General features: G+C 41.2%; 1 protein-coding gene across 3 annotated transcripts in view; it reads left to right on the top strand.

The window, feature by feature from the left end:
* The first annotated feature begins 34 nt into the window (after positions 1-34).
* The window catches only part of TDRD7 (tudor domain containing 7), an 83031-nt gene continuing 67286 nt past the window's right edge, over positions 35-15779 (top strand). For 2 of the 3 annotated variants that reach the window (XM_029920421.1, XM_029920418.1), the window contains exon 1: positions 36-177. The gene's annotated coding sequence lies outside the window, so the exon portion shown is untranslated. Of the gene's footprint in view, positions 178-15779 lie in introns of all 3 variants that reach the window. The other variant, XM_029920420.1, reaches the window with a different exon arrangement.

Raw genomic sequence — 15779 nt, 5'->3', positions numbered from 1 at the left:
GGGGCGGGGCAGAGCGGGGCGGGGCGAGTGCTTGAGGTGATTCCCGAGCCGCGGCTGCGGCTCCGGCGGTGAGGGGAAACCGAAAGTGGGCGGCGGCCGCGGCTGTGGCCCTGGCGGAAACCGCGGCGGGAGTTGGGCCCAGAGGCGCGGGGACGAGCCGTGGGCCCCCGGGACGAGGTGAGCTCAGGGCTTGTCGCTGCGGGCGCGACAGGTGCCGGGCGACGTCGGACGAGGTTTCGGGCGGGCGCGGCGCACCTGGGTCACTGGAGGAACAGTGGTCTGGACGGGACTCGAATGGGCCCGGGGCCTCTTCCCTGCAGCCGCAGGGAAGATGCCCCGCGGGGAGGCGGGGGGAGTTGGAGTTCCAGAGCGTTGTGTTTTAAATCTCTGATGGGACCCCTCCCCGGCCGCTTGGTGACGGGCTAGACGCCCGCCTGGGAACCTGACAGACCCTCCTGCCGCCGAGCAACTCAGGGCAGCGGGGAAAATGCAGCAGTAGGGGTGTGGACGAGGGGCGGGAGACGCTGACCAGGAAGTGGTTCCCCAGCCTCCCGCCCGGAGCAGGGCATATCAGAGCCGCCGGCGGTTTGAGCTCCGTATTTTACACTGTGAGCTTTAAGCCCCTCAGAGGCTCGGCCTGTCTACGGACCAGCCCCTGCAGGCCGCTCAGGGAATTCAGGACACACGTAATAAACTCTCAGACCGAGAGCCGTGGGCGGGTACACAGCTCCAAGCTGAAAGGAAACACGAATTCTGCAGGGTCAGGTGCTCAGTTAACTTGAGGGGCCCTACAAAACAAAACTACTGATCTGGGTCACCGCCTGCCGCCCCCACTCCCCATCCCATCGTGCAGGTGGGAAAATTGCAGTAAAGTGTTCTGTCTAGAGATATGCAACAACTTAATGACAGAAGTGAAACTTAGACTCAAATTTCTAACTCATCCTGGGCTGTCTTGATGTGTAGGAGTTGTATACTGCAAGTAGTGTAGGCTTTGCAGACCTGGGTTGGAAATCTGGGCATCTCCTCTTACTAATTATGTGGATCGTGAATAAACTACTTTGTGTGAGCCTGGTTTTCTGTATTATCAAATGGAAATGTTTAACTTACTCCACAAAGCTTTTGTGAGATAGCTACTGTAAATCCTTTGATTTATTATAATGGTCAAGAAACATTAGTTCTTTTCCTTGCACCCAACTTCCCATATTTTACCTAACTGGGTTTCAGTTTCTTGGAGGCATCTTTAAGTTCTCTGTATAATATTTATTGGCAGGGATTTTTGCATTTCCACTTAATTGACATTTCAGAGCATCAGTTGCATGAAAAGCACTGTGCTCCGGCCAGGGATTTGCTCCTGGGACCAGCTGGGTTAGAATTCACATCTCCTGTGCCTCAGCCCTGGGCCCTTTGGTGGTACATAGATTTCCTCTTCGCTGGTTAAGCACAGTGAGACGGTGAGGCAGCAGTTGGCAGTGCCTTCAGATTTCAGTCCCTGTAGATTGGAGCCAGAACATAATCCCTGCTAATGCTCTTTTAAGTGTATTGGTTGAATGTGGCTGAATGAACTGTGTTTTGTACCAAGACATTTAAACTCCTTGAAGGACTTCTCTTTTAATTCTCTGTGCAATATTATCTAGTTGGAGACTTAGTATGAATGTAATGGAAAAAAACTTTATAATCCAACTCTGAAGTGCCTTTTCTGTGTTTGATCAAGTGGTCTTTTCAAGAACTGAGATTTGACAGAGTGCTTTGCATCTGGGCATTTTTAGGATCGGCAGATGAATACAAGAAGGACAGAAATTCCTTGGTACTTGAGTGAAATTTAATTTCACATTTATGTGAATTGGTGTTTCCTTCTCTATGCAAAACTTATTTTCTCTGCCCTCCACTGCCATCCTTGTGCTTTTGAAAGCTTCATTCTTTTAATATTTCTTCAGTGGGCCAAAGGTGTGTGTGTGTGTGTGTGTGTGTTTTAACTTTTTCTTCCAACTAGAAGTAATTGATTTTGTTATTTTTTTAGCTGAGATGTGCATACATGCCAATCAGAGCTTTGGTCAGCGTGAAATGCCTAGTGGCTCCCAAGCATACTCAGTATTTTAGCTGTGCAGCTTTGTCAGGAGGAAGCAAACCTGTGATTTCCTTTAGATCTTTGGATCTCATCTCAGAACTTGAAGGACTCCAGGGAAAATTGAGAATCACCGATCTCGTCCATCTTTCTTATCATCCATCCGTATGAAAAAAGAAACACAAAGTGACTTACTCAAAAGATTGTAGCTAATTAGTAGCAGAACTGGAACTAGGGCTCCAAATCCTAACTAAGCCACTTTATTATCTCAGGAGTTTTTTTCACTAATATGTAGATTTATGGAAAGCCCTTACTTATTATTCATAATATGTAGTTACTAATGCATGTACACTTTAGAGCTTGAAATTATGATAATAATAATGACAATAATAATAATAATAATAATAAACCCTGTTCCCTAAACATACCCTGTGGAGGTATATTGCCACCTGAGGGCATTAATTACTATCTTTCCTGTCAAAAAGAGTTGGTAAAGCAGCGAGTAATTCAAGTGGTAACAAGTAGACTATTCTGTAATTGGAAAGAAAAGAGAACATGTTAAACTGTTGCAAAATGAAAAATCATCCTGGAAGAGTCTTAGACCAAAATCTTCCCTCGCTTAGGCTCAATTTATCATAAGATGAGGGGTTTGAGATAAACTAGATGATATCTAAAATTTTTTTTAGCATGAACATTCTGAACGTGTTGGACTCTGCACTGACAGCACGGAGCCAGATTGGGAATCTTCCTGTCTCTGTCTTGTCTGTCTCTCTCTTTCAAAAAAAAAAAAATTAAAATTAAAAAATTAAAAAAAAATGTCTTCAAGTAAAAGGGCAGTTACTGGAAGTATACGCCCTAAGGAGATACTAAAAATTGAGTAGCTGCCTAAGAAGGTAAGAGAGATTATTTGGTGATTTCAATTTACTCTAGTAATTCTTCAGGTGTATTTTGGGGTTTAGTACCACTCTGCAATTCAAATTTATGACATGAAAAATGCTCATTGAGATGAGCCAGACAGTATAGTTGGAAATAGTTAAGAAAAGAGAAACTTAAAGAGGAGCAGTTGGTCTAAAGGTCTTTGGGCACAGGGATGAGGAAAGTCATGCAAATGACTGAGTCACAAAGGGTCAGTGGTAAAGTCTGTATCAAGAGGACCCTGAAACCACATTCTTCTGAATAAGACTTTCTCAGGATGATTATCAGGTGTATTAAAGAGAAATGCTGTGAGTTTCCAAAATACAGTTTTGAGTGTAAGAATTATTTTAGGCTATTTAAATTACTTAAGTATCTCTTTCTTTTTAAAGGAAAATGATTTTTTAAATGTTTATTTATTTTGAGAGAGAGTGAGAGAGACTAGGGGATGGGCAGAGAGAGAGAATCCCAAGCAGGCTCCATGCTATCAGCACAGAGCCGTATGTGAAGCTCAATCCCATAATCTGTGAGGTCATGACCAGGTGCCCCTAAATATCTTTCTTAAAGTTAGTCATTATTTTCCCCTATCCCTTGCCCCACTTCTTGTACATTATTAGCACTTTGGGGTACTATGACTTATTGTGTAGTGGAAAGAAAAAGGACAGAAAGGATAATAATAAATATTTGCTAGGGTTAGAGAGTCTTTTGGATTTGGGTGCACACCCTTAAATCAGGACAGGGCAGATCCTCTTTCATGCCAAATGATCAGTGAAGGGTCATTCAGGAAGTCAGTACTCGGTAAATCTGGTTTGCTCGCGGAAGCCAACTCTACATTTGGAGTAGCTGTGTAGAAGGAAGCCCTAAGTGTGGGAACCAGAAGACCTGGGTTCTTATGGTTCTGGCCATAAAGATACATGAGACCTGCAATAATTGCCCTGGGCCTCAGTTTCTTCATCATTAAACTGAAGGGTTTTGACGAGATGGTGGGAAGGCACTCACCAGCATTCCATGCTTCTCTCAGCTTCCCACTCTGAAGCCCGCCATCCTGTGCTGCTTTCCTAAGCCAGGCTGGGTGCGGGGACATTGTGGGATTGCAGTCTAGCAGGGAATCTCTGCTCTGTGAGCCTTTGCCAAGGCGGTAAGTAACTTTTTGCCTACTAGTGAAGTGAGAAATCTTGGAGGAGTTTCTTTCCAAGCTTTCCAGTTCATAAGTATGTTAATGAGGCAGATAAGAAAATCTTCGGAAAATTCCGATATTTCAAATGTGGTACTAAAAATTTCTCCAGTATGCAATGCTGATTTTATTTTTGGCCATTTAATGTGTATATTCATAGGCAGTCTCCCATCCATACCATGCTTCCAGGAAATGCAAGTAACTATTGAATGCCAAGTACCATGGTAAGCATAAGGTAACCGCTTTTGATGCTTGTCATTCAGAAGAGAAGCAAGGAAAGGAAGAGGAAAAAGAGGAGAGGAAGTGAAAGTCAAGTGCAATTTGTTGTGATACATTGCGGCCATTTTCTTCCCCCCAGGGCCATTGCTAGCTCATCTTGGTCAGTTTTGGAAATTAAAAGTACTCTGATTAAATAATCCCCCAGACATAACTCCACTTTACTCTGGTATTTATGATTCTTGTTCAGCTTAAGCAGACCCTATGTAGTCTAAGGAAACCCTGCAGAATTTTAACCTAAGGAGCTGTGGCCTAAAACAGAGATAGCCAACCTTATTTCTCCCAACCTAGCCTAACTTAGTCACCAGGACTATATAACATTCTCAAAATAAAAGTAACTTGAGTTTGCTTAAACTTGAAATTATATTTCTCACAACACTTTCAGAGAGTAGAAATAAAAGGGGAAAGAGTTGAAAGATAAAAACCACGGCTTTAAAAATTTAGGGCGCCACTTTAGGAAACTTTCAAACTTAATGTCTTTGGGGGGAGGATGCCAAAAGGTTTGCCATTGAGACACAAATGAAATTTCTATAAACTTCCTTTTGTGCTTCTAATGGATGACATCCAAGCTAATAAACTTAATTTTTTATAGAGGAAAGTATTCTTGTGTACTTTTTACAAAAAGTTCTTGAGTGTAATTGCCATCTTCAGAAAATCTTGAATATTCCATGATAATCATGGAATTAAATTTTAGAGCATTTAGAGGTGGCTGGGTGGCTCAGTGAGTTAAGCATCCAACTCTAGCTTTTGGCTCAGGTCATGATCTCACGGTTTTGTGAGTTCGAGGCTCACATTGGGCTCTGTGCTGGCAGCACGGAGCCTGCTTGGGATCCTCTGTCTCCCTTTCTCTCTGCCTCTTTCCCTCCCACACTGTCTTGCTCGCTCTCAAAAATAAATAAATAAACTTCAAAAAATTTCAGAGCAGTTTAAAGCAATACAAATTAGAAAAGAATGATTTCTTTAAAGTTGTTTTTGGTTTTTTGTTCTTTTTTTTTTTTTAAGAGAGAGAGAGAGCGCGAGCGAGCACAGGAGCAGAGTAGAGGGGCACAGGAAGAGACAAATAATCTCTACGCAGAGCATGGAGCTGGACAGGGGGCCCATCTTGGGGCTCCATCCATGACCCTGGGATCATGACCAGAGCCGAAATCAAGGGTCAGAAGTTCAATAGACTGAGCCACCCAGGCTCCCCTTTATTTTTTTTTATTTTTTGAAGTGGGGAAGAGAGTATTTTATAGTGATGGCTCCCCAGTTCTTCAATGTTTTTTAATTTTTTTATTTTTTAATAGTTTATTGTCAAATTGGTTTTCATATAACACCCAGTGCTTCTCCCCACAAGTGCCCCCCACCATGACCATCACCCCCTTCCCTCCCTCTCCCTCCTTCTTCAGTCCACGGTTTGTTTTCAGTATTCAATAGTCTCTCATGATTTGTGTCCCTCTCTCTCCCCAGCTGTCTTTCCCCCTTCCCCTCCCTATGGTCCTCTGTTAGGTTTCTCCTGTTAGACTTATGAGTGCAAACATATGGTATCTGTCCTTCTCTGCCAGGCTCCCCTTTAAAGCTTTAGTTGCAACTTCCTTTTTGTTCATTGCCTAAAGTAGTATTGCTAATTTAGGAGTTGCAAATCCAACTGGAAGAAATTGACACGCATGAGAATACTACCGACATCTGAACAAGGTGAATAGTCACATTTTCCCTCCCAGGCTTTGTTGTCTCTCACCAGCTTTGAGATATTCAGTCTCATGGTCCAAGGGACTACCTTTCCCTCCAAAAAGTTGTTTGCAAATAGAGAATCATAGCATTCCATGAAAATAGCATATGTAAAGAAAAAAAAAAGGTGAGGTTGGAGGTGGGGAGTGGAAGGGAAGGATAAAGATACTTAATTTGGATTGCAGCCATGTGGTCAAGCCTTGCTTCCCAGTCCTCCCAAGTATAAGGTCTTTTTTTTTTTTTTAATGTGTTAAGAAACTTTGTGAAACTTTGCATACTAGTATATGCTTCTAGTGTCCATTGGCTGATAAAGCATGTAACTACCAAACACTGCTGTGATTTCAGTAATGATTTGTGTTTGTGAATCCCAACAGTATATGCATGCTGTTTGGGAAACAGGAATACATTTGAGTGTGAGACATTTACTGGTATTCAAGTCGTGTGTCCTGCTCATCGGGATGTGTGGACTTCTTACCGTAACACCATGTTCCTGACCTGGACTTGCTCATTGAGAACACTGGCTCAGGGTGGAAAGGCCCTGAAGTAATCTACCTGGTGGTTCGCACCGCAGCTTGGTGACACAATTGGCTGTCTCAGCCAGTTAATAACAATCATTAAAATTTGCAAGTCATTTTTTAATAAAGTAAATTAAAGATGAGTCCTTTAATAGCCTCACATGCATTATGCTATATTTTAGTAAGTAGGAGAGAAAAGGAGTATTAGGTGGATGGAGCACGTTGCATTCATTCATTCAGTATTTACTGAGTTCGTGTGGGCTAGGCACTAGGGATTCAGTAGTTGAACAAAACCTTACACATCCCAGCTTTCATGGAGTTTATATTCACGTTGGGGAAGCAGGTGGTAAAATTAAGAATCTTGGGTGGTGATATGTGCTAAGGAGTGAAATAAGGTAGGGAAAGGGTATAGGGAATATTGGGCAGACGGCATAACAGTTCTGACTTGCAATAATGTGTCCAGGGAAGATTGACCTTCCTTGGTGAGAAGGTGATCACCTTGCTAAGAAGATGACCTTTGAGCAAATAACCTGAAGGAGCTGAGGCAGTGAGCTGTGTGGCCCCCTGGGACAGGACTTCTAAGAGGGAATGGCAAGTGCCAAAGCCCTGATGTGAGGCTGTCCCAGGCATGTTTGAGGAGCAGCAAGGAGGATAGGCTGGGTGGAGTGGAGTGAGTGAAACACAAGAAGGAGGAATTGAGGTCAGAGAAGTGGGGGGAGTGCAGATTGTGTAGGGCCCTAGTGGCCACCATGCAGAGAATAGATTCTAGGAGGTTAAGTGGAAGCAGAGACCAGCTAGGGAGGCAGTTGCCCCAATCCAGGCAAGAGATGTTGTTGGCATGGACTAAAGGAGGGTCACCATGGAGTTGGGGAGGAGTGGGGAATTATGGATGTCAGCCTGTCTGACATCATGTGGTGATGGTGGTAAGAGTTGAGAACTACTAATACTGAATTCCTTCATTTTACAGATAAGGAAACCAGGGCCTGGGAGAAAGGATTTGTCTCAGGAAAATAAATGCTCTCTGTGTAGTGATATTGAACTTGGAGATGCCAGGAAGAGGAGGCATAGGCACAACCTTTCATAATCCCTTGCGTCTCCCCACAAATCAAATCAAAATCAATATATCAACTACTAGTTATCAGCGCCCCCAAGTTGTTAAGGTCTGGGAGATCCTTGCAGGCAGCCTTTTCAGACTAGAACTTAGGAAGGTACAGGGAACATCTGAGAGAAAGTAGTCTGAAGTGGTTCTCCCAAGGGTGGAAGGAGTAGAAGGCTCTCATATAGGGCAGCCTGTAGAACCAGTCTCTGATTAGCTTCTAAATGGGATTAGACTTGTCTTTTCAAACCAGAATCTATTAGTGAGTAGAATGTCTTTGTCAGGAAGTTTTTTACTCCCATAAATTAGTGTGATTTCTGTTCACCCCCTAATGTAGCTGGGGGAAAGTAGACCACAGTGGGGAGGTAGTAATGGGACAGATGCTCTTTCCAGAAAAAAGGGAAAGGAGGAGGCAGTAGAACTCCTTCTTAAGGTGAAGGGCAAGTCCTTCCTGCTGCAACCCTGGGCAGGGGAATTTATAGTGGTTCTGACTGGGGAGGAGCCAGGTGCACTAAACAGTCAAGTCTAAGGAGATCCAGGTACACTGCTCACACCCACGCGGGTGTATTCTTACTTGTGTGCTGACCACCTGGCATTATATCTACACATCATATATGTATTATTCATGGGCAAGGCCCACCTGGAAATGCTGGTATACATAGATGCAAAGTCCAGCTTTACTCTGAAGAGCTCTCAATGAAGATGTGGGAGGGACAGGGTTTTGAAGGAAAGAAGGTGGGAAAGGTGGAGGTTAAAAAGTGGGGAGGCTTGGCTCTGGGAGGATAGTAGGTGATCCTTCAGGTTTTCCTCTTGCAAATGAAAGCTTGGCCAGCCGCCATTGTGGTTTTTCCAACATCAGGAAATAACTGTGTAGTTAAAGTTCAGTGATCTCTGTTGAGTCAGGAACCATTACAAATCAAAATATTTCTCTTGGTATCAGGAGTTTACTATTTAAGAGCCCGAATTCATACTTTAGATTTAACTTCCAACAACGTAGAGATATAGGTCCCGAAGCCATTCTCTCTTACCTGCTCAAACATACTCAAAGTGTGGTTGGACATCAGGGGCAATGGAGGTGCTCAGACTCTATTGCTGTTATATTTTGCTGCCTACTCTATAGAGTGCCTGTCTGTCCCACTGACTTGGAATCTGTAGAATCCCTTCACGTGCCTTCCATCTATGTTACGGTATCTTGGTTATTTAATTCCCCTGCGCTTTGGTTTTCTCATTTATAGAATGAGCTTATTCTCTTCCCAGAATTAGTATGTATATTAAATTTTTAGAAAATCCAAATCTCAGAATTTGTACAAGAGAAAAAAATACATTTCTACCCAAAGATATCTACTATTCAAAGCAGCCTTATTTATATCCCCAAATTGGAAGCAACCCAAGTGTCTGTCAACATTTGAATGGATAAATGGATTGTGGCACATCCACACAGTGAAATAGTACTCATCATAGTATAAGTAGTATTTGCTGAGAAATGGGGTAACTTGGATGAAACCCAAGAACGGGAAGCAAAAGTGATCTATAGTGACAGAAGGCAGATTAGTGGTTGCCAGGAGACAAGACAGTGTGTATGAGAGGGCGAGAGTTGACTGTAAAGTGGCACAACTTGAAAGAGCTTTTTTTCCTCAGAATTATTGATATACACTTTACATATAATAATAGCCACCCTTTTTTGTTTACAGTACTCTAAATTTTGACAAGCTAATATAGTTTGTCAATCAAGATCTAGAATATTTCTGTCACCCCCGAAATTGCCTTGTGCCCTCTTTGTAGTCAGTTCCCTTCCCGTACTCCCAGTCCTTGGCAACCACTGATCTAACTTCTGTGCCTATAGTTCTGCCTTCCAGAATGTTACATAAACAGAATCATACAGTATGTAGCCTTTTGTGACTGGATTCTTCCACTTGGCATGATATAAAGAGTCATCCATATAGTTTTAGGTATCAGTAATTTGTGGCATGGATGTGCCACATTGTCAATTTACCTGTTGTTAGACATTTGGATTGTTTTCAGTTTGGAAGTAATTATAAATAAAGCTACCATGAACAGTTAAGTACAGGTTTTTGTGTGGACATAGTCATGATTTCTCTTGGGAAATTACCTATGTGTAAGTTTTTTGGGTATATTAAGTATATGCTTTTGACCTCATAAGAAACTGCCAACATGTTTTTCAGAGTACTATTTTACAAGCCCACCAGGCACGTATGAAAATTCTGGTTGCTCTGTATTCTCTTCAGCACTTCATATTAATGGTTTTTTAAAAATTTAAAAATTTAGGCTGTTCTTATAGATGTGTCATGATACCTCATTGTGGATTTAATTTTGCATTTCCCTAATGAATAATGCTGTTGAACATCTTTTCATGGATTTTTTTGGCCATCTGCATCTCTACTTTAGTGTGTGTTCAAATCTTTTGCACATTTTTAATTGGGCTCTTTGTTTTCTTATTTTTTTTTAAGTTATTTATTTTTGAGAGAAGGAGAAAGAGAGAGAGCACATATACATGTGCAGAGTGCTGGAGGGGCAGAGGGAGAGAGAGAATCCCCAGCAGGCCCCATGCTCAGCACTGAACCCAGTGCGAGACTTGATCCCATGGGTGGGAGATCACAACAGGAGCTGATATGAAGAGTCAGATGTTTAACTGACTAAGCCAACCAGGCTCCCCTGGAGTTTTGAGTGTTGTTTATATATACTGGTTACCAGTCCTTTTCCAGGTGTGTTATGAAAATATATTCTTTCAGTCCGTGGCTTGTCTTTTTATTTTCTCAACAGCCTTTAAAAGAGAAGAAATTCAAAATTTTGATGTACTCCAATCTGTCAGTTTTTTCTTCTATGGTTCTAAAAAATCTTCGCTCAACTCAAGGGCACAAAGATTTCCTTTTTTGTTTTTTTCTAGAGATCTTACAGTATTTGCTTTTTAAAGTAGGACCTAAATGATCTGTTTTGAGTTAATTTTTGAATATGATATGAGGTTCATGTTTTGCATATGGATGAGTAGTGGTCCAGCACTATTTATTAAACTTGTTCATTTAATTCTTTTGTTAACTTTGTCAAAAAACAGTTGGCTCTATGTGTGTAGATCTTTCTCTGGATTATGTATTCTGTCCAATTAATGTGATGGATTTTTTGACAATACCCACATTACCTTGTTTAATATACTTTTATAGTAAACCTTAAAATCAGTCTTTTTTTACTGGCGAGGATCTCCAGTGTGATAATGAACAGGAATGAAGAGAGTGAACGTTCTTGTCCTGTTTTCAATCTTAGGGAGAAAGCATTCATTCTTTCCCTGTTACATACGATGTTAGCTGTGGGTTTTGCACAGATACTCTTTTTTTTTTTTTAATTTACTTCATTTTTAAAATTTATGTCCTAGTTAGCATATAGTGCACCAATGATTTAGGAGTAGATTCCTTAATGCCCCTCACCCACTTAGCCCATCTCCCCTCCCACACCCCCTCCTATAACCCTCTGTTCTCCATATTTAAGAGTCTCTTATGTTTTTGTCCCCCTCCCTGTTTGTATATTATTTTTGCTTCCCTTCCCTTATGTTTATCTGTTCTGTATCTTAAAGTCTTCATATGAGTGAAGTCATATGATATTTGTCTTTGTCTGACTGACTAATTTCACTTAGCATAATACTCTCTAGTTCCATCTACGTAGTTGCAAATGGCAAGATTTCATTCTTTTTGATCACCAAGTAATACTCCATTGTATATATACCACATCTTCTTTATCCATTCATCCATTGATGGACATTTGGGTTCTTTCCATACTTTGGCTATTGTTGATGGTGCTGCTGTAAACATTGTGATGCATGTGCCCTTTTGTAATGGCATACCTATATCCCTTGGTTATATACCTAGTACTACAATTGCTGGGTCATCGGGTAGTTCTAGTTTTAATTTTTTGAGGAACCTCCATACTGTTTTCCAGAGTGGCTGCACCAGTCTGCATTCCCACCGGCCGTGCAAAAGGGATCCTCTTTCTCTGCGTCCTCACCAACATCTGTTGCCTGAGTTGTTAATGTTAGCCATTCTAACAGGTGTGAGGTGGTATCTCATTGTGGTTTTGATTGTATTTCCCCGATGATGAGTGATGGTGAGCATTTTTTCATGTGTTGGTTGACCATCTGAATGTCTACTTTGGAGAAAAGTCTATTCATGTCTTTAGCCCATTTCTTCACTGGATTATTTGTTTTTTAGGTATTGAGTTTGATAAGTTCTTTATAGATTTTGGCTAGTATCCAAAAGTTAGTCGTTGTTAGCATGTTGTTTGCAAATATCTCTTCCCATGCCGTCAGTTGCCTTTTAGTTTTGCTGATTGTTTCCTTTGCTGTGCAGAGCTTTTTATTTTGATGAGGTCCCAATAGTTCATTTTTGCTTTTGTTTCCCTTGCCTCTAGAGATGTGTTGAGTTAGAAGTTGCTGCAGCCAAGGTCAAAGAGGTTTTTGCCTGCTTTCTTCTTGAGGATTTTGATGGCTTCCTATCTTACATTTAGGTCTTCCATCTCTTTGAGTTTATTTTTGTGTATTGTGTAAGAAAGGGGTCCAGGTTCATTTTTCTGCATGTCTCTGTCCAGTTTTCTAAGCACCACTTGCTGAAGAGACTGTCTTTATCCTATTGAATATTCTTTCCTGCTTTGTCAAACATTAGTTGGCCATATGTTTGTAGGTCCATTTCTGGGTTCTCTTTCTGTTCCATTGATCTAAGTTGCACAGATATTCTAAATAAGATTAAGGAGGTCCCTTTCTATTCTAATTTTCTGAGAGTTCTTATCATAAATGATTTTGAACTTTGTCAAATGTCTTTTCTTTACCTATTGGTATCATGTGACTTTTCTCCTGTAGTCTCTTGATATAGTCCATTACATTGATTGATCTTTGGATATTGAATTGGTCTTGCATCCCTAGAGTAACCATAGTTGATCATGATGTGTTATCCTTCTTACCTATTGTTAGATTTGATTTGTTAATATTTTGCTAGAAATTTTTGCAGTTATGTTAATGAGGGATATTGGTCTGTGCTTTTCTTGTAATGTCTTTGGTTTTGATGTCAGCATAATGCTGGCCTCATAAAATGAGAAGTATTCCCTTCCCCTATGTTTTTTGCAAGAGTTTGTTTAGAAGTATTATTATTTTTTCTTAAAATTTTTGGTAGAATTGGCAATAATGTCATATGGGTTTGAGTTTTCCTTGTGTGAAGGTTTTTAACTATAAATTCAACTTCTCTAATAGATATAGGATATTAAGGTTATCTGTTTCTTCTTGAGTAGGCTTTGGAATTTGTGTCTTTCAGTGAATTTATGTCATATCATCTAATTGACCAAATTTACTGGCATAAATTCATAATATTCTCTTTTTTCAATATAATTTATTGTCAAATTGGTTTCCATACAAAACCCTGTGTTCATCCCAACAAGTGCCCTCCACAGTGCCCATCACCCACTTTCCCTTCCCCTCACAGACCCCCTCCCATCAATCCTCAGTTTGTTTTTAGTCTTTAAAGAGTCTCTTATGGTTTGCATTCCTTCCTCTCTGTAACTTTTTCCCCCCTCCCCCTTCCCCATGGTCTTCTGTTAAGTTTCTCAAGATCCACATATGAGTGAGAACATATAGTATCTTTCTCTGACTGACTTATTTCACGTAGCATAATCCTCCAGTTCCATCCATGTTGCTGCAAATGGCCAGATTTCATTCTTTTTCATTGCCATGTAGTATTCCATTATATATATAAACCACATCTTACGGATCCATTCGTCAGTGGATGGACATTTAGATTCTTTCCATGATTTGGCTATTGTTGAAAGTGCTGCTATAAACATCGGGGTACATGTGCCCCTGTGCATCAGCACTCCTATATCCCTTGGGTAAATTCCTAGCAGTGCTATTGCTGGGTCATAGGGGAGTTCTGTTGTTAATTTTTTGAGGAACCTCTACATTGTTTTCCAGAGTGGCTGCACCCGTTTGTGTTCCCACCAACAGTGTAAGAGGGTTTCGGTTTCTCCACATCCTTGCCAGCATCTGTAGTCTCCTGATTTGTTCACTTTAGCCACTCTGATCAGCATGAGGTGGTATCTCAGTGTGCTTTTGATTTGTATTTTTTTGATGATGAGTGATATTGAGCATCATTTCATGTGTCTGTTGGCCATCTGGATGTCTTCTTTGGAAAAGTATCTATTCATGTCTTCTGCCCATTTCTTCACTGGATTATTTGTTTTTCGGGTGTTGTGTCCCGCCCCGGCTGCTCCGGCCCGCGGGGCGGTGAGTCCTCGTAGGTTCTTTTCCTGAGGGAGGGAGAGAAAAAGGGGCGACGGGAGAGGGAGACGCAGAGAGTAAAGACACAACTCATGGATTCTGATCAGGCGAAAGAGAGAGCTTTATTCAGAAAACTGTCTCTTATAAAGGTTTCAAGGCTGGAAAACAAGGCAGCTGACCCAGGTCAGTTGCTAGGAAACAGGGTCCAGGGATTAAGACTGGAGTAAAAGGGGAACCAGACCAAAGTGTTGTAGCACAGCGCCTGAGGGGCTGAAGCTACACGGCCTGCAGGCGGTTGATCTTTGATCTTCTGGCTTCTCCTCTGGCAGGGAGTGGTGCTCCCCTGCCTATTTTGCAACTCCCCTCAGGGAGTGACAAATCCAACTAGCAAATGGCCAAGCAACTGAGATCTTTGCCGCTCCCCACATTCAGGTGTGGAGTTGGATGAGTTCCTTATAGATTTTGAATACCAGTCCTTTATCCAATACATCATTTGCAACTATCTTTTCCCATTCCATCAGTTGCCTCTTAGTTTTGTTGATTGTTTCCTTTGCAGTGCAGAAGTTTGTTTTTTATCTTGATGAGATCCCAATAGTTCATTTTTGCTTTTAATTCCCTTGTCTTTGGAGATATGTCGAGTAAGAAATTGCTGTGGTTGAAGTCAAGGAGGCTGTTTCCTGCTTTCTCCTCTAGGGCTTTCATGGTTTCCTGTCTCACATTCAGGTTCTTCATCCATTTTGAGTTTATATTTGTGTATGATTTAAGAAAGTGGTCTAGTTTCATTCTTCTACATGCTGCTGTCCAGTTCTACCAGCCCCATTTGTGAAAGAGGCTATCTTTTTTTCATTGGATACTCTTTCCTGCTTTGTCAAAGATTAGTTGGCCATATACTTGTGGGTCCAATTCTGGGTTCTCTATTCTATTCCATTGGTCTGTGTGTCTGTTTTTGTGCCAATACCATACTGTCTCGATGATGACAGCTTTGGAGTAGAGGCTAAAGTCTGGGATTGTGATGCCTCCTGTTTTGGTTTTCTTCTTCAATATTACTTTGGCTATTTGGGATCTTTTGTGTTTCCACACAAATTTTAGGATTGTTTGTTCTAGCTTTGAGAAGAATGCTGGGATTGCCTTGAATGTGTATATTGCTTTGGGTAGTATTGAAATTTTACCAATATTTATTCTTCTGATCCATGAGCATGGAATGTTTTCCCTTTTCTTTGTGTCTTCTTCATTTTTCTTCCTAAGCTTTGTATAGTTTTCATCATACAGATCTTTTACATCTTTGGTTAGGTTTATTCCTAGATATTTTATGGTTCTTGGTGCAGTTGTGAATAGAATAAGTTTCTTTATTTCTCTTTCTGTTGCTTCATTATAGTTGTATAAAAATGCAGCTGGCTTTTGTATATTGATTTTGTACCCTACGACTTTGCTGCATTCATGGGTCAGTTCTAGCAAACTTTTGGTGGAGTCTATCAGGTTTTCCACGTAGAGTATCATGTCATCTGCAAAAAGTGACAATTTGAATACATCTTTGCCAATTCTGATGCCTTTTATTTCCTTTTGTTGTCTGATTGCTGATGCTAGGACTTCGAACACTATGTTAAACAACAGTGGCGACAGTGCACATCCCTGTTGTGTTCCTGATCTCATGGGGGATAGTTCTCAGTTTTTCCCCATGGAAGATGATATTAGCTGTGGGCTTTTCATAAATGACTTTTATGATGTTTAGGTATGTTCCTTATATCCCACTTTCTTAAGGGTTTTTTTTTTTT

Source organism: Suricata suricatta, chromosome 13 (genome assembly GCF_006229205.1).
Source record: "Suricata suricatta isolate VVHF042 chromosome 13, meerkat_22Aug2017_6uvM2_HiC, whole genome shotgun sequence".
Taxonomy (NCBI): Eukaryota; Metazoa; Chordata; class Mammalia; order Carnivora; family Herpestidae; genus Suricata; species Suricata suricatta.
This window is presented reverse-complemented; position numbering and strand designations above follow the sequence as displayed.